A 27,824-nucleotide genomic window follows, 5' to 3' on the forward strand; every position below is an offset into this window, starting at 1 on the left:
CAGGAGAGCTTTACCACATGATTCTACATTCTGGATAAACTGACCCTAACCCTGAAGATAAACATAAGTCTCAAAATGGGTGTGGATAAGTAATAGCTTCCAACATTTAAACCAGGAAAGATAGCCCATTAAATCTTTGCAAACACACTGTGATTAAGAACTTGATTTGAGGGATAGAGTAATTACCACATGCAACTCAAAGGGCGGCGGCGGGGGGGGGGGAGATTACATACGAAAGGATTCCTGTCTTAGGTACTGTACTTGCCCTGCATTTTGATCTGGTTTCCTCTGTTAGAGGGAGGAAAAAATGCTTTGGCTTTAACAAGAAATGGTCGCTGGAGTCAGGCCAGCTTTTAACTTGGCAGTGGCCTCCCTAATGTCCCTGCTGATGAAACACACAGAGAGCTGATCTTTCGCTTCTGAGGAAAGAAAGTTACAAGCTTAGTGAAGAGCCAGACACTTCTGATTATGGTATATTTTGCAAGCAAGCAACAGTAATCTTGGAATATTTTTCCAGCCCAGCCAGGTCTTCATCCCATTACTCCTTGCACAATTCCCGAGTGTAGAACTTGGAACTCCTTCGCCTTCTATCCAACTCCTAACCTAGAAAATAAGTGCTTAGCCCTCATGACTGCCAGACACATGTAAAGTAGCACAGGCTTGTCTCAAGCCCCAGAAGGCAGTCTGTTTGCAGAAACAGATCAGCTCAAACAGGATGTGCAGCAGGGAGACGGCTGTTTGGGGAGGGGGCCGGAGAGACCCCCGTATCACAAGCCTGAACACTGCATTATTCCCAGAGCTACCTAGATCAAGATGAGTGTCCTGATGCTCATCGATGCCAGTATTCAGGAAGGGATTCATTTGTGTTGGAAACTCATGAATGTGCAGACACATTGCCACAAGGTGATCTGCAGACTGTATCTACAATGGTTCATGAAAGCTGCTATGCCAAGACAAGTTTAGAATACAGATTATGTACCTGTGGCTCGAGTGGTGCAGAGTATGCTGTGTTGCTTTGCCCCTTGTGTGATGCCCCTAACTTCTAGAGTTTTCTAATTTACAGGAAGTAGCATCTGTTTTATTCATAGGTGGCTTTCTTCTCCACAAGTAGTTAAGAATCTGGAGTGGTTTTATATATGAAACTATGGCATGATAAAGAAGTGAAAGGGGGAGTTTTTATATAGCATTTTATTGTTGGTCCAGCACACAATGATTCGGGGTTTGATGAGGAAATAATTGCTTTGTACAAGTGCAGCTTTATCTTGTTATGATTCCCTGGTTAACGAAGAGAAGCACCTATATGTGTCAAAGCATCTAGCCTTCAGGTGAGCAAAGTTTGTGTCCCTGAACAACAGTCACGTTCTTCTTGGGCCTCTTACTGGATCCCTGTCCCACAAGCCCCAACCTGTCTCCCATCTGTCCCACCTCTTCCCCCTTGCTGCAACCACACAACACTCCAGAACTCACCAAATATTTACCGATATTTTTTTGGGAAGGGAGCAAACAATGCAGAGCAAGCAGATGGAGCACATACTCATGTCTGTGTTTTCAGCTTACTGTCAGGGATTCCTTATGTTAGTGTGTGCTCGTTTGGCTGGAAAATATCAACAACAGCCCAGGCTTGCATTTAAGACAAACTCTGGCAGTGGCGGGGGTGTTTTTCCTGTGTGCATTTCCAGGTCACAAAGCGAAGGCTGTATTTTCCTGGACCAATTCTGCAGATCAAGGCAGCTTTGATCTTGGAGCCTTGAGGCGTCAGCCTGCAGGAAAACCAAACCAACACAAGGCAGAGACCCCACAATGCTGTTCTTGTGGAAGGCATCAGTAGCAAATAAGTCACCATCTGTGCAAAGAGATAGGAGGGATGTGTAGGAGGGTTTTTTGTGTAAAAATGGAATGGCTCTCTAAGCAAGCTGAAGCCATTCTTTTGGCAGTCAACACCGGGTCTTGCCCAGGGAAAGGAGACTCTTGGCACCGGACACCACCACTCTTACAACAGTGGTGGACCAGCAGTTTCCACTGCGCCATTTTGTATTTCCTGGGGAAATAAGCAGTAGCTGCTCTCAGCTGTTGCGTGTTCATTTTTATCTGAAGGAAACAAGCTGTAGCATTTGGCTCAGTGCTGGAATTCTGGGCCAAGAGACAGATATGAGGGAGGAAGCCAAGAAAATGCTGGCAAGCATGCGTCTGGGGTCAGAAATGAGAAATGTATGCCCCATTAAGGTTTAATAAGTTGGATGCTACTAAAGATTATGCCTCTCAAGTGTCCTTAATCGTCACGGATGCCCCTGCCCTGAAAGCCTTGTCGTCACACAGGTGCATTTAAAATAGCCTAGGCACTTTTTGGATATGTCTGATATATACAAAAACCGCTACAGACGACTGGACTGCCCATGGAAAAGTGAAATGCCTTCAGACACCTCAAAAGCCATCCCAAGTTTTCAAAGAACTGTGTCATTGCCTTGAAATACTACTGTTCTGCATATCAGCAATCCCTCAATTTCTACAGTCTTGTTCTTAAAAACTTGTTTCTTCTCTCAAAAAAACATTGAGCCCTCTATAAAACATTGCTAATGAAAGAACAAAAGTGATACTCCTTACGGCAAATGTCCTAACAGCCCACCTTGAGGGATTCTGACTCTCCCTTTAAAGTCCATTTTTAGATCAACCTCCAGAAACATCAATGTCTCCTGGTATAGCAACATAAAACCAGCAGGTTTCAGTCACCAGGGGCCCAGTACCATTCTGTGCCAGTGAACAAGTAGGTAGCTCCATTCCATTTCTTTAGCAGCAAACAGTGGAAAGAAATGTTAGCAAAAGGAAGAGCTTCCTTAGCAAGGTGTGCAGGGAGTTGGGAGAAGATTTTAAGATGCATGTAAGGGGCAGCGGAACTCTGGGTGCATCTGCACTGAAATTCTGCAAATGAGGACATGCTAAACCAGGGGTGGGAAACCTTTGGCCAGCTAGGTATCCCTATTTAGTCCATGAAGCCTTTTTGGAAAAGTCATGCCTAGGGTAGGGCTTCAAAGGAACAACTGGGCACTTAAAGTGGACTCCCAACTCTATCTTTGCTAGAGGCTTGTTCAAGTAGGGGACATTCAATGAAAACCACTTCTCCGTCCCCATGCTGCTCTTTGAAGCTGCCCACCATGGCTCCTTTTTACCCCTAACACTGTGGATGTCCTTTGCATAAGTGCTCTTTGAAACAGCTGTTTCATTGAAACACTGGAGTGAGCAAGCAGGTGGCCAGTGCTCTAAAGGAGAAGAGAGGGCACTGCTTCAAAGAGCACTTTTGCAAAGACCTACAAAGCTGTGCAAGTGATTTTGACAGGTGAGTGCTCCACCCACCTGTCCAGTGTGAGATCACAGTAATGTCATGCAGTTTACAGGTGACTGGCCCTCAATAAGGATCTGCTCCGTGGAGCCACAAAGGTTCCCCCAAAATTGCCTTATGTTATAACAAAAAGAAGCATCAGCAAAGCTCATTTCAGTTACAAACATCCTTTTGAAAGACCTTTCCTCCAGTAGAAAATGTTTTAGTTCCAATATTTAACAGCAAACTGAAATATATATTTGGCACTACATATTAAAAGTGATTAAAAAATACTGAAAGGAAGAAGCATGTGTACATAAGGAGGAAAAATGGGTGTGGGAATTAAAGATGAGAGGATATGGAAATCTCACCCCACTCAAGACTACGTGTCTCCACCGCTCCTTTAAGAAATTTTTATTAGCACAAAGAGGTTCACATGCTGCTTTGGGAGGAGACTTCCAAGATTTACTGTAAGCCTTGTATTACATATAAAATATTACAAGCCACTCACAAATTAACTCAAAGCAAAGGCTGCACCATGTTGATAGCAAAGAGCTCCATGTAATTTCCTCACACCACACTGGCTCAACTGGGCTCAACTCAGCTGCCCTTTCAACCTGACAAACACCCCTACTACAAGCAGTCCGAAAGGCTAAAGTCCTCACAACCCATGACTTGAGAACTTTTGTCCTACACCTTTGCAGGGAATTAGAGAATTCAGCCTTAACCACAACACTGCAAGGCTTTATACCAGGCACCCCCAAACTTCGGCCTTCCAGACGTTTTGGACTACAATTCCCATCATCCCTGACCACTGGGTCCTGTTAGCTAGGGATCGTGGGAGTTGTAGGCCAAAACATCTGGAGGGCCGCAGTTTGGGGATGCCTGCTTTATACTCTCAAAGGTTGAACTGCTGCTGGGTTGCCTCTGAACACGACACCCAAACACGTGCAAAACATTTCTTAAGCAAAAAGATGGGGAGATTGTCTGCGGAGAAACGAAAGCCTGCCTACCACCTCCCCAGTGAAATTCTACCCTTAAGTTCCAAAAACACACAAAGGTGCATATGGATCCCTGCTGAGGGGGGAGGCATTAAGGCAGGGGAAGGAATAAGATAGGGATGGCGTGCCTATGGCCCTCTAGATGTTGCTGGTCCAACTCTCCAGCCATCATGGCCCACTGTTCAGGGGAGACGGGAGTTGTAGTGTTCAAACAACATCTGGGGGAGAGGTCAATGGTTCCTCACACCTGAATTATGCACCTCCTCTCAACTGTGAGTTGTGACCTCTGGAAGCTTTTCTGACCATCAGAAAGTTACCTGATTTTTCAGGTAATGGCCAGCTATGCTCCAAGAGGAAAATGGCACTAGGGACAAGGGCCACTCATGTAAATGTAGGCAGTGTGTAATGCAACAGCAAAGTGTGCACCAGGCTACTAGATTATCATTATGGGCTAGTGAGAAGTTCTCAGCATATTCGTACTGCGGGTGCTGCATCATCACCACAGCTGCACCATTAAATGGCCGACAATGGAACTCTAGCCAGAGTTGCTTCCGGCACCCTGGAAGGGCTGGCAAACCCTGCTGACAGATTGAGCAGCGCTGTTTGGGATTCTTTGCACGCTGCTGCCTTCCATGGGAGGGATGGGGCGATATAAATAGGAAACACATGTGCCAGTTACATCACCACAAAGGGTAAGCATCCGCCCCCAATGCTCCTCTTGAGCCTCGCTGCTTAAGGACGGCATTGCATCTGTCCAAGCAATTGCTATTTCAGGAATGCACGGTGAACTCTGCATTCAGATGCTACAGCGCCAACAAAGGACTCCCTCTTCCCCCAAGCTAGCAGAAGAAAAAAGACCTTTGGCCATTTTACACAACCTCACAGTAATCAGCACGACATGCGGGCAGGGCCCTGGTGACAAATTATTAACTCGCCGTGACAGGCCAGGCGTTGACTGGTGTTGCTTCTAATTCCTTCTGAAGTGCTTGAACTTTCCAGATGTAATCTGGCTAGAAGTAGAAATTAAGTTAGGACACAACGGCCATGTGAATGAATCAGCTTGCTTTCGTGCCTCTTTTCATCAGAACTGTGTGCACTCCGTGTAACGTGGTAAAAGGTCCGTGTCCTGGATCTCAATATATTTAAATCCTGGAATGAGAATTCATGCAACTCAGGTTCATGTTATATTCTGCCTCCACATTTCAACAAGGAAGCATTGGTGGGGGAATTGAGCAAGGAGAGAGAGAGGCATGAAGATACTGTACTACCATACTCCCCATAGAAACCATGAGGACTAGAAACCTGCCTTTGCAATATTAATAGGTACCACTTATTAGCATTTCAAGACCACTTAAAAAGTATTCAAAAGAGCTTCATGTGTATCGTTTATCATGAAGTTTCACATGCCTTCTCAGTCATCTTACAACACTCTAATATTAACACCATTTTGCTGATGGGAAGGGGGACGCTGCCTTTTGCAGAGTCAGGTCAAGGTGAGAGGCTCTCCATTTCAGTATTAGCGACACTGACTGGCAGCAGCTTTCCAGGGTATCTTTCTCAGCCTTTCCTGGAGGTCTTGAGGATTGAACCTGGGACCTTCGACGCAGAACATGTGCTCTACCACTGAGCAACAGGTGGGCTATTGTGGCTTGCTTAATACAACCCATGAGATGATGGCAGAGATGAGATTTTGAACCAAGGATTTTGCCAGCCTCTTACTATAATGTTATACTAGCCATTACAAAGGCTGAGTTTTCTCAGGAACCCATTGTTACACCCTAGACAGACTTGCCACCATAGTAAACTTACAAAGCATGGAACACACACACAGCTGTGCTCTTAATGTGTTCCTTCCCCACCTATTTCATAGCAAAATTCTTGGAAGGAGGCAAAATCAGAGGTGGGAGTGTATCACCAGCCATTTTACAGTGGCGTGAAATCTTTTGATGAAGGGCAGTATATACAGCGGTACCTCGGGTTATGAACTTAATTCGTTCTGGAGGTCTGTTCTTAACTCGAAACCATTCTTAACCTGAGGAGCGCTTTCTAATGGGGCCTCCCGCTGCCACCGCCACACAATTTCCGTTCTCATCCTGGGGCAAAGTTCGCAACCCGAGGTACTACTTCTGGGTTAGCGGAGTTTGTAACCCGAAGTGTTTGTAACCCAAGGTACCACTGTAAATCTAACAAATAAGAAAAATAAGCAAAGGACACCCCATTTTTATTTTTGCAGGATGGAAATAGCACAAAGCACACCTCGGCCTAAAAATGTACAGGCCTGCAATTATTGTGTTCTTAAGGCAGCATTCTTTTTTAAAAAAAAACAAAAACCAGATGGAGTTATTGTGATTAATTGCAGCATTTCAGGCTGAACATGAAGCTCTGCCAGACTTCTCTATTTATGGTCAAAGGGGGATAATTCTTTCTTCTGTCCAAAGTGCGTTAAATGGGGGAATCTTCTCCATGGATACACAGGAGAACACATGTGCACATGTCTCTTTCATCATGTCTGTTACCATGGAACAACAAAGTCACCGTGACCAAGAGAAACCATTCCCATCTTGGGCACATCAACAAAGATGAGTTTAACACCTCTTCCTACTACCTGCAAGAATTTTGCAGTCAAGAAGGGAGGGAACAAATTGAGATTGGCTGTGTGTTATTCCACACATCTGTATGCTCCTATAGAAACTGTGTGTTCAATTTAGCTTGTGGAAAAAACTCAGCTCTTAAAAGGTTTCTAGTCCTCGGCATTACTAAGAAATCATAGTGAATACTTTATTCCCTCCCTAAAGTGTCTCTGAAGAAACAGAACCACAATTATGCCAAGTCAAAGCAATGTATGGGTATTTGTGTAATAAAGCAACCATTCCTGATCGCTGGTCATGCTAGCTGGGAGTTGTAGTCTGACAAAATCTGGGGGATAGCAAGATGGGGAAGTCATATCTATCTTAATCCTCAGAAAGAAACCTGGATAGTGGCAGGTCATTTTCTCCAATCCATAAAACAAGAGTTCTACATAGGACAATAAATAATTATTTGACCAATGACATCAAGGTTCCTAAATGTGCCAGGATTTGAACTGGGCATGCTGTTTTCCCATCCGACACTCTATAGTCAATGGACCAGCCTGCTCTCACAGGTGTGGACAATAGGATAGGAACCAGCTCAGGAGTCTGCCTAAGCAGAATCCAGGAACAGGGGCACTGTGCTTCAAGAAAAGAAAGTAGCAGCTGCTGTATTGGGGTTTTCCATACATTGAGGAAGCAATAGGGCTATGGTCTTCCTCAGGAACACTTGGGTCTAATTGAGCTACAGCCTCTTAGAAATTACTCTACAGCAAGCCAGGACTTAACCAGCAAGGGGAACTGACTGATGCAAGTTTAATTACCCGATGTACTCAAACAAATGGGCTTGCTCTTCTCTAACGACTCACATATACAGCCAAAAAGCAGTTAATCTTGTTTGGCATTAATACCCAAAGTAGATGCTGTGTTTTGTTATGCTCACAATCCTACTCTACATCCCCTGCGTGGAGAGACGAGAAACAAAAACACACAACATACTGCCACAAGTTGCCTTCTTACTAAATTTGCTGGAAGCTTGAAGATTTGGGTACACATAGATTGACACTGCTACGGCTTGAATTAAAATGGTTCTGCAGAGAAGGTGCTTGTTCACAAGAGACAGAGGCCCAGGGGGACAAAGGGCAGGTAGGTCTCAGCTGTTGCAGGCAAGACAAGCAAAACAAAAGGCAAAAATAAAACTCATTTAAGCGATGCTGTTTATCCAGCAAGGCTTGAGTGAAATTCCAAGTGCCTAGCAGCTTGAGCACCTAAAAATTTACATCATGTCATCTAGGGCTGCTTGAAGTTCCTGTACTGGCTTCCTACCCTCTTCTGCATCCAGCCACAAACTCTGATGCCTTTTCTGGCCTTGGGTTAGCCATTTATCCTGGTTCTCTACTCCACACAGAAGCTGCCTTCAAGCTTTTCAGACCAGAGGTCCTACCATTGGCATCAGCTTACAGCATGGGATGCATTTTGTATCTTCCACAACAAATCCGACTCCCTGCTTTCCCCAGGCTCTCCTCTTTCTTCCAAAGATGAGCATGGTACCATTGAGGCTTGAACCACCTTAGGAAAGGCCACCTAGGACAACTGGGTCATTAGAGTTGAAGAGCAATGCATTAGGCTCCACTGTCTCCCAAACCCACCAGAGAAATTTACTGAGATTCAGATTTACAGGTCTTCACAAGTAGCCGGGTTTTGGTCATCCAAGTGTGAAGTATGACAGCCCCCCCTCCCTCTAGCTGTCTGTTAAATGTCAAGAAGTACGCAGGGTAGAATCCAGATGTCTTGACTTGATGCTTAGCAATAAAACCATGCTCTGCGTCAGGAAGCAGAAACCACCACAGTGCTAGTTAAATGAAGCCCATGCGTCTGCATGCAATCGCGTCTGTATTAAGGAGCCTCGGCTTTTAAAATCTCCTCCCGCCCTGTTTGTTGAAAGCCATTTAAGAATGAAATGACTGAAGCATTATGAAATGCCTACAGGCCTGGCAGGGTATGCAGGGGGAGGGAGAAAACCAATCAAAGATGGCAGATTTAAAACAGATCTTTCAAACCTCTATCTAATTAGAAACATCTTGGCGTCTCCTGATGTGTTTTTCCCCCAGCAGAGCCATTTTATGAAATATACATTATCTCAAGAGACAGGAGGGAGGCGGCTTCTATTTGTCAGGCGCATCTCAGGCAAGAGCAGGGTGCTATGTTGAGGGAAATAATAAAACTTCAAAGCTAAACAAGCGATTGTCATCTGAAACTCCCTTAGAAAACCAATAAGGTACAAGTACGGCTGAGTGCACGCTGGTGATTTGGGGGATCTTTTTCACTTGATTTGTAATTCTCCATGCAACATGCAAAATCACCACATTTCATACCACAGGAATAAGAGGAAAGGTTGCATTAGTTCAGGAATGGCTGTGCACAGGATGGATTTGGCCCACTAAAGTACTTGTTCCCCACAGGCCCTAACAAATCGGAATGAAGACTTTTGCCCACTTCAAGGGGGGGGGGAATGTCAACAATCTATATTTTAATGCCATTATCTCCATTTGGGTTATGTAAGGTCGCAGCTGCACACGCACGCTTGGTAACTGTGAAGCCCATACTGATAGGTGACATCAGTTTTATGAGAGAGCCTGACCATCTGTGAGGAAACTGGGGCTTCCCCACAACATTGTGCCTGTGAGCCTCACACAGAAAGTTGCTCCACAACTGAAGTAAAGTAAGATATAGTAAGCTGCTTAGCTTCAGAGGAAGCCCCACTAAATCATTAAAGGGGCCTAGCTCCCAAACACAAGTGTGCATACAGGGTTGTAGTCTTTAGTTCAAACTTACTGTATATTCCTGCGTATAAGACTACTTTTTAACCCAGGAAAATCTTCTCAAAAGTTGGGGGTAGTCTTATACGCCGGGTCGTATTTCTTATACGGCGAGTATATCCCAAACTCTAAATTTTAACTGGAAAAGTTGGGGGTCGTCTTATACGCCCAGTCGTCTTATACGCCGGAATATGTACTTACTCACAGAATCCTTAAGTTGCAATGGCTTCTCTGGGTTATTCATACACCCTATTGAGTTATCTTCTAGTTTTATTCATTTCTTCCTACAGGCTTTTTCCTGCTGAAAATCACAACAACCCGCAGCAAAAGTTGACAGAGAATATGCACAGGACCTCTTGGATGGGCTGGGTGGAATTGGCCCTGACTTATTAAGAGAAAGCCTGGAGCTTGCAGGTGCTTGCAAGATGCTCTGATGATGAGAAGCAAAGCCACATTGCCACAAAGTACTGAGTTAGACTTCTACACACCACAGACGTCAGCCCACAACTGGCTATATTTGTCTGTATGAAGGGAGGGAGGAAGGAGTCCTGGGAGTGATTACACATCCATGTTCCTTACCAAATTTACTCACACTAACAAACTATTTAACCAACCACTTCAGGAAGAGGAAAAATCCAAACAAATCTCTATCAGAAATTAAAGGGTTTGCTGGAAAGCCAGAGATGCCACCACCACCCAAACTCTGTGAAATACACTGGGTACTGGAATCAGACAGTACACCTGTCCTGCACCCTTTTCTTCCTGTAGAGAAGACTGTCCTAATTGAAATACTGCAGCTATCCCAGGTCTCTCTAGATATGCTTTCTAGAGAAGGAGTCACACACATTTTCGATAAGAGAATGGGGCCTACTCCGATAATGTTCCCACATAAATCAACAGTTTACAACAGGCATTCCCAAACTTCGGCCCTCCAGATGTTTTGGAGTCCAATTCCCATCATCCCTGACCACTGGTCCTGTTAGCTAGGGATCATGCGAGTTGTAGGCCAAAACATCTGGAGGGCCGCAGTTTGGGGGTGCCTGGTTTAAGAGCTTGTTTTTAAAATGAGTTTGCATTCCTGTTCCCTCTCCCTTGAATTCCTCTAAGAGAGAAAGGACAGTTCAGGAGTGAAAGCGCAGTGGGAGTCGGAAACTGAAGCAACTCTTCATGTAAGCCTGGGCCCAGCTGGGCTCCGCTCCCCCACCTTGGCCTTCTGCAGGCGGCTTTTGCTACCACACCATAGGTGAGCAAAGATAAAGGGGTGTTTCAAGCATCAAAATAAGTGCAGCCGACAGGCTCCGATCACTCCTGCAGCCTGTGTGCTGCACATGTGATGCAACGCAGAGACAGCATGACAGTTCAGAGAACACCGATCACTGCGTGAAGCCACTGAAGCACCATCAGGGTCTCTAGGACTGTTGCACATCATCTCAAGCATGAATGTGAACCAAAGGGCTAAGAAAACTTGCAGCGGGGAGCGACGTATTAAGTCACAAACAGCATGGTCCTGTGGGTCTAAGATGCGAGACATACCGCCAGCAGTCCAGTCGTCATGACACCACATGACTTTGAAATGAGTCACGTGACCTCCATGCCCTGAAACTTGCTTCCTAACTCTCGGGGAGGATGCTTATCTTGTGCAACCAAAACACCTAAATTTAAGCCCCCAATATGAGAGGAAGTCAGGGGAATTTTGGGCTCAAATTCAAGATGTTAATACTCATTTGCACTCAACTTACTTAAATGAACTGCACAGACAACCACTTGAGACGCCAGTGCACACACAAACACCATCAATAAATAGACCCCACATGCAAAGTCACATTAGAACATTTGAAAGCAACCACTACACGAGTCAAGCAAGCCAAGTCAAGCCAAAAAAGAACAGGGAAGACAAAGCTGCTAGCCAGTCCGGACACTGGATAAATCCAAATATTGCAACTATGCAAAGTCGATCGATAGCTTATACAGTGGCAGGAAAATTATGTGAGCCAGCAATCCACATGCAGGGGCATGAAATGGCCACTGGAAATCCAGCCCTAATCTCAACAGCCATGAAGACTACAAACCTGCTTCCAAAAAATGCTTTCTAGATACAGAACTGAAAGCAAACAAAACACAGTGTCCTCTCTTTAACTACATGTCCACAAACCTCCAAACAAAATACAGAGCTATATATAAAACCTGTGACTTTACTGAGTCTGGCAGCATAACAGGAAGTGAACCCTATATACAAGGAAAAACAGCACCCTAACTGCACATGCAATTTCACAAATAGACATGCGTGCACCTGGAGAATGCCTTGTGGTTTCTAGAAGGTTCAGCTTTCCAAACAACCTGCTGGTATCAGAGAAGACTGTACTGAACAGCCTTAATAAACTGCAGCTGTTCTGACATGCATTTTCTGAAAGTCTCCCTACATTGACAGAAACCATTTGAATGCCACTCGTTTCTTTGGGTTCGTTTGCACCGTGTGGCTAGACAAGACAGTGAAGGCGCATCCCTAGAGGCCAATCTGAGCAGACTTGGTACCGCTTATGATCCTTAGCAAGGATTGTCCCGACAGCAACAAGCTGCCAAAGGCTTGGCGGGAGAAGGAGATTATTTGGAGCCAAGCCACTAAAAATGTACACGATCCCAAAGTAGATGGCTGAGGATTTCAGCAATTTACTCACTCGCTACACATTTATAAAGATATCATATTCCCTTCTACCATCCAGATCAAAGCAACCAAACTTTTTTGGGGGGGAGAGGAGGAAACAATTCAACAAAATTACAGACTTGGACACAGCTAAAGTTTCTCCCACATTGCTATGTAATACGCTTGCTTACATTGTGATGTGATTGTATTACATGGGCTACTGCAGCTCCTGCCCACTTTGCACAGAACACCTGCCCACCATTTATTATGCAAGTGCATCTATCTATCACATGGCTGAGTAGGTGAAGCTACAATAATGCAGCCTCAGCTTTTTGCTGTTCCCCAAATGTATTCTGCTTTCCCCACCCCTGAACTGGGAATACGGTGGGCAAAATAAAAGGCTCGTTCCTGTATTAAGAGCTCTTCAAAGGAAGCTGCCCATTGCCGCCCCTCTTCTGGCAACAGAAGCGGAGCTGGGTTTTTCCCCTCCCGCCCCTGCAGCCAGGGTGGGCCTGGCTTAATAAGGCTACAATATAGTGCAAACATAACTTTTATATGCACTGCGAAACAAAACAAAACAAAAAAATGGTGTGATTCGCTTTCTTGAGCTATTAGCTTTACTGCGGTGGTCTGGAACCAAACCTAAGGTATGCTTGTAAATGTAATTCCATATACGCAGCACTGAATACAACCCTAAAAATAAATACTATACACCTTCGGGCACCAGGCAAAAACGTTCCTCTTTAACCAGGTCTTTGGTTGATTGGCATCTGATGCCCGTTTAAATATGTTGTGGAAGGAGACATTATTGGGTTGTCTTTTTGTTAATGTTTTTATTATGCATTTTGTGGTTTTTATATTGTAATTTTATGATTTGAGATCTATGGATGAAGGGTAATACACAAATTTAATAAATAAAATCATCATCATCATCAGTTTATCAGGTCTAGCCATGATCCCAGAAACCACTTCATCAGGCCATGACTAAGAAAGTGCACTGCTACACAACATTTTTTTTGCATACCATTTGGCCGGCCCCACCACCATATCTTTAGCATTAACTACAGTGGTACCTCAGGTTACAGACGCTTCAGGTTACAGACTCCGCTAACCCAGAAATAGTACTTCGGGTTAAGAACTTTGCTTCAGGATGAGAACAGAAATCATGGTCCAGCAGCATGGCGGCAGCTGGAGGCCCCATTAGCTAAAGTGGTACCTCAGGTTAAGAACAGTTTCATGTTAAGAACGGACCTCCAGAATGAATTAAGTTCTTAACCCGAGGTACCACTGCATTTTATGGATTCACACATGCAAAGATCCACTAAGATTTTGTTTCTAGCTTTCATTAACACACATTTCCTATTGGAAAAGTTTGTCGTGTTTTTAGGAAATGAACTTGGGAACAGAGAAGGTGCTATACTCTCCAGAACAGTTATTTTCAAATACTTTAACAACCCTTCCACTGCGGTTCCTCCAATGACCCTGGGAGGAATATAGTCGCCTACAGGGCAGCATTGAAGTGATTTGCATGGCAGTGCAAGAGGAGGAATGGAAAATGATACACACAGAGACACAAACACATCTAGTAGGCCAATCGCTGTCATGTTTCTTCAAAATACGAACCTTCTATCAGATCAGTAGCTGATCCCCGCCCCCATATTAAAAAAATTTATATGCGAGAAAACCCAACTCAAATACATTAAAAATATCAACACGTGAAGTCTAGACTTTGACATTCTGAGTCCAATGGTTTAAATAATTTAAGATTGTGATCTTAGCCTGCTCGAATTTTTCAAGGCCTCCATTTTCCTAATCTGATGCAGAGACAGCAGAGATACACATTTTTTATTACAAACCCACAGCCTTAGGAACAAAAGTGGTCTGTAAACCTAGAATACATTAGCCTACAATTAAGGAAGATGTGCCAGACAGTTTGTAACTGGTATTCCTCTTAAATGTTCACATGATATCCTTTTCAGCAATAGCCTTTAACCATGGACACACCCATAATATGGACTGCTGAGACAATAGACCATAAAAAACCTATTGTTCAGAAGTGGCTGCCGTGCATGTTTCTACAATGCCCAGATGTTTTCTGGGCTTCAGAACATCTTTCCTGGAAGACCAGTTAGAGGATAAAGCTTGCTGCTGTCGCAATTAAGATGAGTTTGCTCCTCAAATAAAGAATCATTCCTTTCTGACCCTTTGCTTGCTAGGAAATCAATCACCTATTGAAACTGTCAAAACTATCACCAGAGTAAAAAGTATTATTGTGCTCCCTAGAAAACTAAAAGCAACCACGTTAATTTAAGACAAATTTGCAGGGAAATGGATTTCTCATGACACTGTCTGGAAGCTTTCCAAGCTGAGGAATTACAGGGTCCACATTTCCAGAGACAGCTTAATTGAGTCTTCTGTGCTTTTTACAGCCTACTTTGATAAACATCAGCAAAGAACGAGATGGGCAGAAAGCTTTCATTGCATCCATTGTTAGACCCATCTATTCATTTATGAACCACAGGTTTTAATATATGTTTTAAAACAAGGGAGATGCTCTTTCTATCCTAATCCCAAAAAGGGTGTTTAGTGCTGATGTCATGGCTCTAGTCTAAATACTCTACAGGCATCTCTCAATTTAGGAATTGTGCTAATGTTTGCCAAAGAAACAAAACTGGTGTGTCAATTTGGGGAAAGGGCTTAACTTTGGTCAACATCCTCTCCAAAGAGATACCTGTAGCAATTAATGCTAGTTAAATACATAAGGCTAACAAAACTTTAACCTTTACCGAGCTGTTAGCCGGATGTCAAGGAGACGTTTATGTCTCTCCCATTCAGTTATGAGAGAGCGGCAGAGACAGCTCTTGAATCCGAATGACACAAACTCTCATTAGAGCCAACACCTGCGAGGTTAATTCACGTCACACACATTTCCCACTTTTGATAAATGCATGCTGTGCACACAAACTAGAAGCTGCAATTGGCAACAGCTCCTGAGCTCCATATCTACTGCATGATTACAGACATGAGGTTCTCCATCAAATATTGCTGTGTTTACCTTTTTACTTGTCTGCCACATAAGGTGACAATTGGCTCTTAAGAGTTAAAAAGGCTGTAACCAGTCCCAGCAACACACATTAAGTCCCCCCCTTCCAAAGGAGAAGCCAGGGCAAAGTCTTAACAGAAAGTGAAACCAAATTACAGTGGTACCTCGACTTACGAACGACTCAACAACCGAATTTTTCGACTTACGAATGGGGCAAATGGCCGCACGCTTACGAATTTCTCGACATCCGAACAGAAACCGTGGCAGTTTTAGATAGGGTTTTTTCGACTTACGAATTTTTAGATGGGGTTGCTTCGACTTACGAATTTTTCCGTTTCCAATGCATTCCTATGGGAAATCGCATTTCCAATGGTGCTTTTCGGCCTACAATTTTTTTTTACCTACGAAGGTGCCTTCGGAACGGATTAAATTCGTAAGTCGAGGCACCACTGTACTGGAGACAACTCTGAAATGCTGACCACCTCAATGCATGTATTTTATGTGTTACAGGGAGCCCAGCTCTACAGTTTTCTTGTACTGTATGTGTCTTTGTCATGATACCCAATTCCAATGTACGTACCCCAGAAAATCCTGGGTATGGGCCTTTTGCAAAGGAAACAGCAAAAAATTCCTGGAAGTGCTCACCATTCAGGAAGGTAGAAAGAGAACATGATTCATGTGACTGCACTTGACATGAGTCAGCGGTGTGATGCAGCAGCTAAAAAAGCCAATGCAATTATGGGCTGCGTCAATAGGAGTATAGCATCTAGATCAAGGGAAGTAATAGTACCACTGTATTCTGCTCTGGTCAGACCTCACCTGGAGTACTGTGTCCAGTTCTGGGCACCACAGTTCAAGAAGGATACTGACGAACTGGAATGTGTCCAGAGGAGGGCAACCAAAATGGTCAAAGGCCTGGAAACGATGCCTTATGAGGAATGGCTTAGGGAGCTGGTTATGTTTAGCCTGGAGAAGAGAAGGTTAAGGGGTGATATGATAGCCATGTTCAAATATATAAAAGGATGTCATATAGAGGAGGGAGAAAGGTTGTTTTCTGCTGCTCCAGAGAAGCGGACACGGAGCAATGGATTCAAACTACAAGAAAGAAGATTCCACCTAAACATTAGGAAGAACTTCCTGACAGTAAGAGCTGTTCAGCAGTGGAATTTGCTGCCAAGGAGTGTGGTGGAGTCTCCTTCTTTGGAGGTCTTTAAGCAGAGGCTTGACAGCCATATGTCAGGAATGCTTTGATGGTGTTTCCTGCTTGGTAGGGGGTTAGACTGAATGGCCCTTGTGGTCTCTTCCAAATCTATGATTCTATGATTCTATAAGAGACAGAATGGCTATACTGAATAAAAGTTAAAAGTTACCATGAGTATATAACCATTCACAAAATTAGCTGCAACAATTAGGAAAGGCTATCCTGACATTCTGCTTATCAACTCTGAAATGCTATGTAATGATTCCACATATGTTTGCCATGTTGTTCATGCACTGACTTGCAAATTTATGTGTTTCCATTCAAGATGCTCAACTTGCTAGGCATTACCACTGCCAGCTTTTAACCTTACCACAGTGCTGTCCCTTACAAGCCGTTTGTTCTAGCTGTGCATTTCCTTGATCAAACCTATAATGCATCTATGATTTTAGACAGAGAAGCAAACACACATGTGTCACTGCAGTCACGAAAACTTCAGGCGAACCAATTTTACTGCTGTGGTTCCAATGCAAACAGTACAGCATAGCATCTGGCAGAGCTTCCAAATAGCATAAACTACGGTATCATTTTAAGGAGTTTGCTAGGATGCTTCAGGTACATAGTTCCCTGTCCCTACAGACTACTATGCCAGATGACCCAGCTAACTCACCAATGAAGAATCTGAAAGCTGAAGCAATTAGGACAAATTCCTAGCATCTCCCAATTGTTATATGAAGCTTATTTCCCCCTCCAAGGCAGAAATCAGGTATGACTTGTTCTAGGAGGGCCACACCTCGGGAAACAAAGCACTTGAACTCAAACCTATATGGTTCCCATTTTATCCAGCACCATGATCAGTTTAAAGGCCAAGCCAGGTGCATTTTCAATAGCCTTCTCAGGAAAGCGCAAAATGTGGTCTCCACGTGTTTTAAGCATAGCTTAACCATTATTTATTTCCATTAAATGTACACACAGGCTGAGCATTTCTGGTATAAACTGCTCACAGGAATGAAGTTACACAACTGCGTTACCATGAGCATAATGTGCAATGGGGCAGGAGCAATCCTAATCCTAGCAGCGCACCAGCAGAGTGTGGTAGGGTGGCATGGCCATCACCACATCCAGAGTCTCGCCACACACGCCATAGTCTGTGCTATGCAGTCTTGGAGCAGCCATAGCGATTGGACCTGATGCCCTCAAGTGATGGCATCCGAGTCCCAGCCAGCTCAGCCCCTACTCAAATGCCCCATTTGAGGGCTCTGAAAAGCCACCAGTGATACTTCCATCCACCCTTTTGGAAGACACAATGGGGAGCTCCAGGGGAGTGATGCCAGTATCAATCCACAGGCAGAGGCTGGTGGAGCTGTTTTGACCTGGGCATAGGGAGACCACCACAACGAAGTCCTCACTTGTGCAGCAGATCAGAGTTTTGGATTGCAGACTTAGCCCATCTAGACCGCTTTGGGCTGTTTTCTGGTGGCAAATGAGAAGCACAAAGAGGCATGTCCACCAATACAAAAAGTACTTTAATACATTCTTAAAATACAGAAATCTTTATTTGAACAAGCTACATCAGTATATTATTATTATTATTATTATTATTATTATTATTAATTACTTATACCCCGCCCATCTGGGCAGCTTCCAACAAATTAAAATCCAACAATCTATTAAACATTAAAAGCTTCCCTAAACAAGTATAATTGACTTAATCTCTGAAGAGTTTTTTTGTGTGCATAAATGTCCAAAATGAAAACCTAAGACAAAAATTCTTCAGGATTCCCAGTTATGATGAGCCCAATAATCCAAACCATAATAATAACCACATTGAGGTCCTTGGAAAAGAAGCTGGTCCACTGGTGTGTGTGTGTTTTAAATGGAGCAAGTTGTATTTGCAGTAAAAGCAGTCATATTCTGTCCAGACACCCCCACATTTTCACTACAATCATAGTTTAGCAAACTTAAGACTTCATCTTCCAGCATTACCCCTAACAGGGAGTAGGAAGCATTCAAGCTAAAAACATAGTTATATGGCACTATAGAAAACATTTAGCAGGGAAGCAGAGGGACAGTGGGAATAACTTACATGACCTTTTGGGCACATTCTAAAGTTTTTGAGAGCCATAGCTGTAAAGACCATTACAAAAATCTATATGTAGAACTTAAATGCTGGCAAAGACTCTTGCATACTGGTTTGGCTTGATCTTGGGAGTCAAATTTAAGACCTGCTTGGCTCTTTGAGGAGGCACAAGTAGCACTTGCACATACATGCCTGCATTCATTTTATTAAAGTGATCTTCCATGTAGATTGGATCTCTCTCTCTCTCTCTCTCTCTCTCTCTCTGGCACCTTATTATGAGCAGCTTTTCCTTTCCCAGGCAACTCCCAGTCTTATCCTTTCATCTGTGCTGCAAGCCTGATTAATTAAGCGAATCATTTGGCTAATGCAATTAGAACACCCTTCGCCTCACCCTCTGCCAGGACTAAAAGGCAGCAGCATATAAAAGAATCCCCAACTCAAATTCAGCAGTTTCCTTCAGGCTGAGGACATCTAAAAACTTTACATGTCCAAGGAAATTGGAGTGGATTTCCGGGGGGGGGGGGAGAGAGAGAGAGAGAGAGAGAGAGAGAGAGAGACAGCGCACAACTTTCCAAATGTCAGAGCATCAGGAAAGTTTAAAATAAATATCACCAGAAGATGTGTGCACACTGCCAGAGCTCAAAAGCAAGCTTCTTGTTGGCTTATGAATGCGGGCATTCAGATAGCAATCAGAATCCAAGAACCACATTATAGACTCCTCTGCTCAAATCTCCCAGGGAGCCATGTACAAAGCAGGAGAGGCGGTGTCTAGAGAAGCACGCTTAGCCATCATTGCGGCAACACATATCGCAACAGCTCCAGTATGGAACACCCTGAGATTTGCACCCTGAGAAACATTTTGTTCAAATTCCAAGCCCTCATAGTTGTAGGGAAAAAATGCTACAAGCACACTTCCTTGGAAGGCTGCCGGATTTCAGTGGAATATACATAAGAACTACATACCTAAAAACCAAGTGATTAGAATTACAAAAGTTGGGGGTGTAGTACTGGTGCCACTATCATTGCTGATAATCATGTGTGGAACACTTATGGGCTACGTGAGGACAACAAGAAAAAAATGTAACCCCATTTTCTGATTACAGAACTGAGAGGACATGCAGCTGGTCCAGAGGTACTGCATAACTTCAAAGCAAAGGTGGAATGTGAACCTTCATCTCCCAGGTACTAACAAACTACATCCTATTCACAGGATCATATCAGCTTCAGGAATTGTAGTCCATCTCCCTGTATCCGAGCCCAACCTGAATAAGAAGAATTCAAAGATGGCTTAAAAAACCAAAGTTCACACAAATCTGGTTAGGGTGCCATAATTATTATTATTTTCCATCAATAGAATAGGGGGTTTCTCTTTAATGCACAATACCAGCTCCTTGCAAACTGAAAGTAGTACGGTATATAATCTTCCTCGCATGCACAGTTAAGTACAGCTGCTTATTCCAAGGTCATACAGAAGCTCCACCACAAACCCACGAAAATGAAATCTTAGCTGCAAGTGCCCACTTCCTTTTCTCTAATCACAAGAGTGTCATTCCTGTTTGCTCATACACACAATCTGTCCATTATATAAGTTGGTAAGAAGACAGCTGAGTATGAGTGGGGGGAAATGGAAGAGACAGGATACGCAAACAAGACAGGCTCCTCAGTGGCTTCTTGGTTTCCAGTTTCCCTCTACCAGAACACCGCCCAGCTTCTTGTGAAACACACCAAGGTTCCCACATGACTCACTCAGCATACAGACAAAGCAGCAAAATGTCTAGCGTTCTGGGTCTTTTAAAGCAATAATAGCATGGCTACGTCAGAAAGCAAACATGTCAAGACACTAATGGTTTAAGCAATAGGCCTAGCAATAGGCAACATTCCTTCAGCTACAGGTTTTATTTTTTAATAGAGTGCCCAAGAAACGGTGGGCATGGGGAGAGTCAGGTTCACACAAGAATACACCTCCTTCTGTAACAAATAGCAATTCCACAGCTACAGTGAAGTCCATTTTTCTCTTTCCAAACTTGCTTGAGAGAGAAGCACAATGATTGCACACCAGCACCACACATAGCCAGCCCCTCCCAGTTGGGAATTCTGACAGCTAATAAAGTAGATTTACTCATCTCACCGAGATTCTCACACTATTTTGTGATCACTTCACTAGTCTCTTAAATAACAGTTTTCCAAAGCGCCCAGTGCTGGGAATATTTTTTTAAGGGTGCCAATGATGGTAAAAATCCAGTTTTCCCTTTCCAACAGCCGATTACCCTGTATAAAGTAACTTTAGCTTTGTTCCACATTAAGGGAAATCTAGGTAATTTGTAAGAAGAGCTCATAGTTCTGGAACCTGAGATATTACTTATATCCATATTAATGCAGAAACAATTGATATTCAAATCAAAACCGTTAATTGCAGAGCACATTTAGAGGCACTCTACGAGGCCCTTCAAAGATCATCAAAATTACTTCCTGGAAGTCATCAGAAATCAATTGACATATTGTTGGTCTCGCCACAGTAAACTAAGGTTTATATCAGGTTGAGATTTGGTGAGGGTTAGGGAGATTTGGTGAGGGAAGAGCCTTTGAAAGGAGGAGAGGGTCTTCACATCTCTGTACCTACTTGCCATTAAGAGGAAGAATAATCTGATTATGATTTTGTTCTGGCCAAGACAATTAGGAAAGCCATTTTTGCCGATTTCTGTGAGCAGTTCCACAGCTTAAAGAAACAGACATTTAGTTATACCAAATATGTCTGAAATCCCAATGGCCATCATATTAACTCCTTTAATTGCTTGCACTTTATAGGGAATGAGAGTATAGAATTGCTTCTTTCTTCAAAAGAATTCTATTAAAATGGCTGAGGGTTGGTGAGTAATTTGCTTCTGGGACAACACTGATCAAAGGGCGTGTCTGGGAGAGGCATTACAAAACTGCAACATACAACATGACACAAACTGCACAAATGCTCTTTAAAATCATAAATGTGAAAAGTACCCAGGAGACAGCCACTCCTTATTCGCATAGGAATATTGTTAAGTCACACAAGACTTTTAACGGTACACACTTTTCAGCTGGACACAGGCAGGTGGTACAGACAAGCTTCACTCCCTTCACCATCAAATAAAAGAATGCTACCGAACTGTCACATATAGAGACATGGACTATTTACTCCTTGACTTTCAATCCAAGACACAGACGCCCACAATTCTTGCAAAAGCAGGTCACAGACACAACCCCAACTTTCCTATAAAATTGCCGCAACTTGCCACAAACATGATCTTTCCTCATCCCATGTAAACAAGCATATTTGCTTTCACTCATACTGCCAGCGTTCCTCATTATTCTGGAGACAAAAACCCATGACACTTCGAAGGGCACCAACCTCCAAACAGAAACAAGCACAACTCCAAACTAAAGGATCTTCTTGAGATTCCCTGTCCCAATTAGTTTAGCCATCTACTGCCATCCCTTTCCCACCAGACGGAACTCCAGGACTCCACAATCTGTAATGGTTTGCCCTGCTCAACTTCAGGAAACACCAGGCAGTGGACATCAATCCCGACCCCACATAACAGAGATCCTCCTTGTCAGCCTTTCTCTCCAATCCTTGAATCTCTCCCCCACTGACCCATAACCCCAGCCTAGGATTCCAGGACGATCCTTTCCCCATCCTTCAATATGCTTTGCAGCCCCCATGGGCTCGCTGCTATTTCCAGCTGCCTGTCTCCTCCTGATCTGTTCCCGAACTAGTCCACCTTGTGCACTGCCCGCCCCCCATCCTCACACTGCATGAACCCACCACCATCCGACCCCCGCATTCAGACCCACTTTGGATCCAGGCAGTTGCACCCAACAGCCCCATAATAACCCCTGGAAGTGCAAAACCGTCCAGCACAGCCCCTTTAGACGAACGGGGGGGGCCATGAAGGCAGCCCCTCCCTATCTAGATCGCCACCTTCTAATCCAAAGGGGAGGGGCTCTACAAAAAAAACAGCCCCACAGATAAGTGTCCCCATAACGGTGAACCCCCACTCCTCCTCAGAAGGCACACGCCTTAGATGCCCTTAAGGCGCTGGCGCTTTCTTGCCTGTCCCCAACCCCACAGTACGACCCCCCCACCCACCCACGCCGGGGCACTCCCAGTCCTCGCTAATACCCTTCTGTGACTCACAGGAGGCTGGCTCCCTTGTTCCCACCCGAAAAGTACAAGGCTTAACCTTTGCCCGCCAGCCTTGCTCCTGGGAGGAAGAGATAAGTTTCGGGTCATGGGCTTTACTCTCCCACACACACCGGCCCCAAATCCCTCCACACTGACTCCAATGCAAGTCCCTCCTCGGTTCTTACTTTGCAGTTGGAGTTTCCTCCCTAGCAACTCCCCTCCGACCTTCCCTGCCCCCTCTAACCTGAAGAGGAAACCCACCCGCTTTCCCCACCAAGGGCCACCGCCTCCCGCCAGCGTCTCCTCAGGAGCCCACCTAGGGCGCCCCCCCCACTTCCCTCCAAGGACCCTCGGCCCACGCGCAACCCCCCCCCTCCGACGACCCACCTGCCGGCCCCGTCGCCACCGCCCTGCTCGCTCGCCTCTCGCTCCGCTCCACCCCGCGCCGAGTGACTCGCTCCAGCGAACAATAGGGGTGAACAGAGACCTTGCCGGAGCCCAGCCCTGATCCCCATGGACACAGGCCACGCCCCCAAGATCCTCATTGGCCGCGGCTGCTGGCGAGGCGGGGGGGGGAGAGGCCTCCTCTCCCGCCCGCCACGCCCTGGGCTCGGTGTTTTAACGCCTTGATTGGAGGCGAAGGGAAGGTGGCGACGGCGCGTGGGGGAGGGGGGGAAGGGTGGAGTCTGGAAGGGCGGACGCGCGGAGCCGGACAGGTGTGGGCGGGGCCAGGCGCGGGAAGGGGGCGGGGTTAAGTAACTGTCGGCGGTGGGATGGGGATTTTGTAACGCGAAAGGGTGTGTGAGGGGGGCATTCAGTTTTCAGCCTTTGGAGGAGTATTTGGGGGGCGCTTTAAAAGCCGTATTGTGCGGGGGGGGCAAAGAAAGTGATAATGAATTGGGAGGGGGATACAACTGGGAGTCTTTCAGGGGTAGTTTGTGTGGAGAAGAAGGGGGAGCGGGTTCGTCAAAAAGGTTTTCTGTTGAGAGGGAAAAGTCATGAGGAAACTGGGAAGCGGAGTTTTTTGGGGGGGTAAGTGGTTTTATATGCAAGAAGAAATGGGTAAATTGAAGGAAATTGTTTTGTGAAGATTGTAGGTGGGGTGGGGGGAGTTGTGTGGGCAGCTACCTGGGCTGGCAGGGAAGTTTTGAGGGGAAACCTGTGGACTGAGAATTTATGATTAGTTGAAGGATACTTTGGGGAGGCTACTATTGAACAAAGGTGTGCAATTCAAATAATAATAATACTGTAATAATAATAATAATATGGTTTTCAGTTATATACATTTCAATAGTTTTACAGTCATTTTAACATTTCAAAACTCCCTCTTTCTGCAGTTCCTTTTATCATTTCCTGCATATTCTAAATTAACTTATTTTTTTATTCATCTACTTTAGTTATTTACTCTTATGAAACTGCAGGTTATTACAATAATCCTGCCAATGTCCATATCTGTTTACAAATTATTTGCACATATTCAATAAACCATTTCCATCATTTTATTTAAAAAGTTTGTTATCTTGATTTCTTATTCTTCCGGTAAGTTTCGCCATTTCTGCACAGTTCCTAAGTTTTTGTATCCATCCTTTCATTGGGACTACTTGTTTCCATTTTGGGGCAAATAATAACAAGTCGCATACATGAATAAATTTTGATACTATTCAGGTAGTTCTAACCCTATAATTCCCAAAAAGAAAGCTTCTGGGTTGTTGTTTTTTTACAAATGTTATTTTAAACATCTTTTTCAATTCATTATATATCATTTCCCAATAAGCTTAACCTTACTGCAAGACCACCACATATGATAGAAAGTACCTTCTTTCTCTTTGCATTTCCAACACTTACTCGATTTTGATTTATACATTTTTGCTTGTTTACTTGGTGTTAGATACCATCTATATAACATTTTCATATAGTTTTCTCTTGAACCATAGCATGCTGTAAATTTTATATCCGCATTTTACAATCGTTCCCACGCTTCCATATCTATATTATAACCAATATCTATTTCCCAATGTATCGTTGAAAATTTTACTTGCTCATCCTTTGTCTCTCAATCTAATAATATCTTATACATTTTTTATAGCACTTTAACATTACATTCCAACAGATCTCTCTCCAATTGTGATATTTGTTCCCCAAACCCTTGTTTCATATATTTCTTAAATACTTCATTCAAATGATGATAATCCATTGTATTCCTGATAAATCCTGAAATTCTTTTAATTTAAACTCTCCTCCCTCTTGTTTTAATAAATTTCTATAAGTTGACCAGCCTTCTATCATATTCTTTTTCTTTACAGCTATGGCTTCCAACAGTGATTGAACAAAGGTTTTCACAGGGAAGAAAACAGATTTGGAAAGAAAGGGGCTGTTCAGATAGATTTTAGATAGGGAACTTTGGAGGGGTGTGTCGTTTTATTATTTCTGATCTGGAATTTAGGTCATTTCATTAGGAAGCTGCCAGTTCAGACTTTCTATCTAGCCTAGCATTGTCTATTGTGGTTGTGGTTCTCCAGGGTCGCAGATATTTCCCTTCATGGGATTAGCCATCTCAGAGCAAAATGTGTATTTGCACTTGACCATCTCTCTAGTATTGTAGGGGCATGCACACAACGTCCTTCCTATCCCAGTGTTGTCCCAGACCTTCTTTCTTTCTTTAAAAACATGGGTTTTCCAGTGCGGGGAGGTTTGGACTTCCCAAGGATTTTAAAAACCTTGGAATAGAGATGAAATTGTTTGGATGCCCACACGGGAGACAGAGGGATACAAAATCACATTTTGCTCCATTGTGCTCACCCCCCATCTGCTAACTGGAGCTTTTTAACTGGAGATCCAATGAACTGAATGTAGGATCTTCTGCCTGCAAAGCATATGCAATGCCATGGTCCTTATTTAAGCAATGGTGATTTCACTGGCATAAAACAGTGAACTGTGCTATGTTCTTTAAATTGTAAATTGGAACCACAATCCACAAAAACCTTTTAAATGTTGATCTTTTAATCCACGGAATTACAGTGCTTTACAGTTTCACTTTGAGGCTGACCACATACATTCTTAACCCTTGCTACTTAAAAGCGAACAGGGGGCTGGCTAGATGGGTAAAGGAAGCAATATTAAATACTGTACCGGTAACTCCCTTTTAAGGGCACATACAATCTGAATGAAGCAGTAGTAAATTTGTTTTTTAAAAACAAACAAAACACAGGTGCTTCTGGATCTCTCCACTTTGGATAACTATCAGCCAGTTTTCATTCCTTCATTTGAGACAAAGTTTCTGAGTATGTGTTGGCTACCTGGCTCCAGGTGTAGACAGATGATGCAAATAATCTTAACCCATTCCAACCAGAGTTCTGACCTGGTTTGGGAACTGAAAATGCCATTCTTGATGACTGGAGCACAATGACAGCAAACTTCTTAGTTCTTCTGGGCCTCTCAATGGCATTTGGTGCTATTGACCAATGATATATCCTTCTGGACCACCTTTTTGGAGTGAAGCTATGGCAATGTATTTTGCTGGGTCTGATCAGGTCTGAAAGCTAGGTTCCAGAAGGTTGTGTTGGGGTGCTGAGGGAGCAAGATTTCTCAAGGGTCCATGTTGCCCCAAGAGCCCTTTACAGTTACATCAGTAGTTTTCATGTTTTTAAGGACTCGGGGCTATCTTTAGTTCAGAAATGTGTTTGGGGATCAGGTCAATTTTTAACATACATTATTGTGACACACCTAAGGTGTAGATATGTTGGACTACAACTCCCATTATCCCTAACCACTGTCCATCCTGGCTGGGGTTGATGGAGTCCAACAGCATTTGGACAGGTTGTTTCCCACTCTTGTTCTAAATGAAATCACCAAGAATTATCATCTATAATGATCTGACAGCAGTATGACATCCAAACCAAGTGCTTTGGGGGGGGTTGTTACAGTAAATGTCACACTTTTAGCATTAGGAAAAATTGGTGCCGGTATTGCATACTCTGGAGTACCCCCAGAAAAAAAGTGCTGCCCAAATCTACTGTCTGAACACTCTGGTTTGGATGGCTTAGATGTGGAACTTGTTTCAGACCAAACAAGGTGCTTTTGTTCAATAAGAACTCTGATACTGAGAAGGTTATTTCCCCTGATCCGGATGGAATAGCACCCCTTCTGAAGGATCGGGTGTGCAGTTTGGGACCCTCCTGGAACTGGCTTTCCTAGCCAGGAATGCTTTTGCCCAACTCTGCCACCGCGGTGCATGAACTGCAGCTCCTCATGAAGATGGCAGATCTGACCACTGTCACATACGAATATTTGGATTGCATCCAGGTTAGACTATTACAAGACTGCATCAGAGCCCAGTTGTTGTGAGCATCTATAATTTGCTTAATTAAATTTTGTGCTTCCAATTATATTCTGAGTTCAATTCAAATTGCTGGTTGTGATCTTTAAAGCTCTAAATGGAATGGCTTGGGTTCAGGATACTCAAAAACAACTTGCTTATCTGTTAAATTCTTCAAGTGACAGCTTTGTTCTGCATTCTGCTTTTTTCTGAGTTCCTGCTTGTCAGCATGTGGGATAGCTGTTTCACCATAGTAGTAGCCAAGCTCTGGAGTATAGTTCCTTGATATCAGTTTGGCTCCTTCACTGTTCCCCATTCTCATGGGCTGTAAAGACTTGTGTTTTCCTACAGCTTTTAATGAAAACTGAGATCTTATGTTTGGTGTTGGCTATATGTTAGGGCAAAATTCTGGGTGTGAGAATGCTCAGCCACCCAGCTCATCAGGCAAGGGCCTGTGGTCGTTGCGGAGTATAAAAGGAAGGAGTCCAGCCATGATCCAGAGCAAACAGCAAGGTTTATTACTGTGCAGCAGGTTCAATGCCAGACTGAACACTGTGAACAGGGCTGCAAGAACTTTTAAAAGTTCCCACCACCATCCCATGATGCACATTGAAAGCATCATACATACATCACTTGTGACAGGGTAAAACGTCAGAAAAGGGGAAGGTGCAAGGGGCATTAGCATACA

General features: G+C 43.9%; 1 protein-coding gene across 2 annotated transcripts in view; it reads right to left on the minus strand.

Moving 5' to 3' along the window:
• JUP (junction plakoglobin) overlaps positions 1 to 23,314 on the minus strand; it is a 60,621-nt gene extending 37,307 nt beyond the window's left edge. Inside the window, exon 1 of one of the 2 annotated variants that reach the window (XM_035134276.2) lies at positions 23,209 to 23,314. The gene's annotated coding sequence lies outside the window, so the exon portion shown is untranslated. The remainder of the gene's footprint in view (positions 1 to 23,208) is intronic. The other variant, XM_060281473.1, reaches the window with a different exon arrangement.
• Positions 23,315 to 27,824: the final 4,510 nt, after the last annotated feature.

This window comes from Zootoca vivipara, chromosome 13, assembly GCF_963506605.1.
Source record: "Zootoca vivipara chromosome 13, rZooViv1.1, whole genome shotgun sequence".
Lineage (NCBI taxonomy): Eukaryota > Metazoa > Chordata > Lepidosauria > Squamata > Lacertidae > Zootoca > Zootoca vivipara.